The 4,476-nt window shown below is 36.1% G+C and overlaps 1 long non-coding RNA gene across 1 annotated transcript; it reads right to left on the minus strand.

Annotated features, from left to right (window-relative positions):
- Positions 1–1,822: 1,822 nt before the first annotated feature.
- Positions 1,823–3,859, minus strand: LOC148037991 (uncharacterized). Its single transcript, XR_015690412.1, has 2 exons — positions 3,614–3,859; positions 1,823–2,210 (listed from the first exon to the last, which is right to left on the minus strand). It is a non-coding gene; the product is annotated as an uncharacterized LOC148037991 (long non-coding RNA).
- Positions 3,860–4,476: the final 617 nt, after the last annotated feature.

Raw genomic sequence — 4,476 nt, forward strand, 5'->3', positions numbered from 1 at the left:
GTATAAGTTGCAGCAAAGGCACATTCACTTTCTACAAGCTCAAGTACTAGCACAAGAGGCACATGCTATGGTTGCACAATAATCTCTTAATCACTTGGCATTTCTAGAAAAGACATATGTTGTAAATGTGATTATAAGAAAATAAGCTCGAATGCTTGCATGGGAATGGAGGGGATAATGGTTGGCATGGAGCATTGTGGAATTGTAATATCTTGTGTTTTATCCACGCATGTGTCTCTTTGGGTGTTAAGGGGGGGACTCATGGATGAAATTAAAACAAAGGTTGAATAATCTTTACAAAAGCCTTTCCTTTCTCTCGTCAACTGGAGCCGCCTCAAATTGCAATTGAAATATATGTTCCTCGTTGTTTTCATTTTTCTTATCCTCATCACCATTGTGATAGTCATCATCACCTTTGTCCTTACCTTCTCGAAACCATGATTATCAACTTGAATTGAGAAATAGAGAATTGTGATAAACATCATCTTTATCTTATCCTCATTGTCCTTTAATTCCCTATTACATAAAAATAGGGTAGCTGCAACAATGACTGCAGTTTATGGAGCAGCCTTGGAAAACTCCACCATGCTACAACCCTTCATTAGCGTAGTCGATCTCCTCTACCACCGTTACCCTGCTCAGTAACACATACCACTCCATCCAAATCTATAGACCCCTCTATAACCACTCCTCTCTCGATAGCTTTTGGCTCAGCTTTTATTATTGCGATTAGTCCAATAGCCTGACTTGCTCAAGTCACAGTAGCAGACTGATATCTATTCATGGTGTCATCCTTCTTTGTGGACATTGTAATTAGAAATGCTACTTGATATTATATGTAAACTTAGCTTTTTAGCAACATAGCCGAGTTTAAAGAAGCAAAGATAAAGCTACAAGAGTGCCAATGAGTTTGAAGGAAACTATCATTATTTGGAGGAGGAGTTGCCTTGTATTCATGGAAGAGTGGACCACCTAGAGAGCATCCAAATTTGAAATGCAAGAACAGGCACGTGAGAGACTAGAGAAGACAACCCTTGAGACTCAAGCCTAGAAGAGAGAATCAACTTCAAGCCTTAACATCTATAGTCCATAACATTTATTTTGAGAGCATGTTAGACCATTAATCTTTTACTACAAGAGTCAAATCATTTTTATCTTTTATCACAAAAATGTTAAAATATGTGTTCTTCTATCATACATAAGATTGGAATGATTGTAATGTACTCATCATAATAAGGGTGATATTGAAGCTCTATAATGCCTATGATGGTTCATCTTGCCTTCTTTGGAAACTTATTGAAAGTAGAAATGTTTGCATTACCCCATATGATGACAAAGTACATGTGAGAGTTTTGTTTTGTTGTGATGGAATATGGTGCACCTTTTTTTCAAATTGTAAAGTTCAATGCTAAGGTATGAAGAAAATTTGGTGCCTTTGAGACTTCATGTGGAACAATCTTTTGATCATTCAATGAATAGTCTTTTCCTTGAGATGCATACAATGCTCTATACCTCATGTGGAAAATGTGATATATATCATGTGTTGATGTCTAGCTACTAGTTGGCTTAGTGAGTTGTTGCCATGTCCAAAATTCCTTTTGGTTAAACTCTTAAAAAAGAGAAAGATTAGTATCTTGAATTAAGAGAGTGATGACTCTTTACTTGAGGGATTGATTGCATGAAGAATATTGTGAGAATCAAGAACAACCTACTAGTTCTAGGTGTTTTGACTTGAGAATGTTCTTACATGCTTACAAAACCTAAGAAAAGGAAGATATCATCTAGAGTTTGAGTTGAGTCTAATAACATTAGATTTGGTGATAGAAGGATCCTCATTGGATAGAAAGATTTAAGACTACTTCTTGGAGGAGAGTTCAATTGTCTATGTTGGTGGCTTAGGGTTGTAGCACTTGTCAGATATCCTCACAACTTGAAAAGGGATATTGAGGGAGGTGAGATGTCTGTAAGAGTACTCCACCATTGGGCAAAGGGAAATTAAGGCATAGGAAAGTTGCTTCTTTGTAGTTTGATATGAAGATTGTTTCCCCTTGAGCATGTAGTTGATGTTGCTAGTTTTATCACGTAAGTCTATCAACCCCCAAGTTGATGTTGAGTGGATGAGAGAGCTGCTATAGGTCAAGCAACACTCGAGTTTTTAGCATAGTTGCAAATCTTTTGGGTAAGTTGCATGTTTCTCCCAAGGAGATTTCCTAAAAAATCATGAAAAAACTACTCATTTTCAAAAATTGGGTTCAATGTTAACATGTGCTTTTTAAAAAAATCCCAAATCTAGTCGTTTTTAAATTATACTTCTTTAGTGATAAATATTGTTAGTAAATTGGATATTTTTAAGTAGTTTATATTCACACTAGTACATGGTTAACTATCAAGAGTTTTATCCATCACAAAACTAGGCATTTTGTTTATCTTTACCTTAGTTTTAAACAAATTTTGATCTTAAAGCTGTCAACTATTTTGACCCCTTAAATAACTCTTTAGATATCCAATGGAGTTTCTACACTTGATATTTGGGATAATATTAATATATATTCTAAGATGTACACGTTGATATATTAATACTTAGTACTATTGCCTAACGAAAACAAGTATTGTATACTAAGTTTTCTGCATCTCAATGAGATACTGACTTTAAGATGCCATATGTGAAGTGAATGTAGTAATTTTTCAATAAGATATTAACTTACACTTATGAAAGTAAGTGCTACATAAGAATTTACCACATACTCTTTACATGAGAACTTGATTCTAGACCATCAACACATTTATTTGATTTCATAAATAGGAATACCTCATACTGGAGGACCCTCTAAATGGAAGTTATGTGGAATAATTGTCAAATGATTTACGAAGCTTTTGGGCACAAGATCCAAACTTGGTCTAGTTTATCAAATCATATCATAAGATGAAACTTGCTCTACTTTTTCAAATCTCAATGCAAAAGTAGGCATCAATATTGCAAATCCAACAAAATTAATCGAGTTGATTAAAAAGGGTTGCAATATTAAGGAGCTACAATGAACAATAAATAAAGGATTCAAATTTAATAAAATGCATCAAGATAGATTGTAAGAATTGTATTAATAATCTATATTTTCCAAGGAAAATTTCTCATATTGTGTAACTTTTCACTAAGTAATAGGGTTAAAGCTACATGGCTTATAATCATGTTGTGCACTATTTAAACGTATGTTACAAATATATAAACTCATAAACATGACGACCTACAATTTATAGAAAATATATGATTTCCAAATCTATGTAGGCTTGTTATAAGTTATACATCTATAAAGTACCTTTTATCACATCCTTATAATTCCTTATGTAAGGATTTTCAAAGGAATGTGGGGAATGCTCTATATTCCCTATTATAAGATGTAGGGAACGTAGGGACTTTCAAAGGAATGTAGGGAATGCTCTATATTCCCTATTATAAGATGTAGGGAATGCAATTTCCTAGTTATAGATGGGGAATATGGACTTGTCTACATAGGAAATATTGGAGAATTTCCTATATCTCACCAAATTGCCTATGTTGAAAGTTCCTTGTGATGCACGTCACGTTACACGTACATTTGTTAGCATATATACATACCTCACTAATCTGATGACTCTCCGCGACAGCCGCAGAAGCGCCAGCAGCAGCGAGCTCAGCTTGATCCCTACTGTGTGCATGCACATTAAGTGCGTGATTAATCACTAGTAGTAGTGAAAGCGTCACTATGATCATTGTCAAGGACGACGTCAATGATGATCTGGTCCCCGGCCCCATGATATATTACCACGACTGCTGCTGGATAGGCGCTGCAAGTGATAAAGCTAGCTAATGTACCTACGTCTGCTAAATATGTCTCGCGTTCTTATGCTGCTGTGGTCGGCCCTAATATACACGTCGTGTGCGCCAAGCAGAGGTACTGTAGTCTGTCACGTTTCTGTTTAAGACAGTTGGTGTAGTGCGCACTAGCTCTACTAAAGCCATATGTTTATATGTTGGCAATTTCATTGTGCGCACAAATTACAATCTACTATTAAACCCAGATGTTTATATATTCGCCATTTTGTGCGCATAATTGCGGTGTTTAAAAATGTTAGGTCCCTCTCCGTACTAATTATATATTACGAGCCACATTAAACTTCTAATTATTGGCTAGCACAGTACTCTGCCCACTCACCAAATTGGAATTCAAGCTGCAACTGCATGCATGCCGAGTTGCCAATTGCTGCACTTTGGTCACCTAGCACACATGCACGGGCTCCTACATGCACGGGCTCCTACATGCGTGGAACGAACCCGACTTCTACTTGCTTCCACTTCCCAACCTGTTTAATTAATCTTCAAAACTTTGTTTCTTGCCCAACTACCGCTATTCTTGCCGATAATAAACTTATTTTGAATCCCTTCAACATTGTCTTGGTAGGTTCTTTAGAAGGAGCGTCGATACTAGGGTCTTCTCATAG

The sequence above is a fragment of the Lygodium microphyllum genome, chromosome 3, assembly GCF_053477565.2.
Source record: "Lygodium microphyllum isolate KBCC chromosome 3, Lygodium_microphyllum_v1.1.10, whole genome shotgun sequence".
Taxonomy (NCBI): domain Eukaryota; kingdom Viridiplantae; phylum Streptophyta; class Polypodiopsida; order Schizaeales; family Lygodiaceae; genus Lygodium; species Lygodium microphyllum.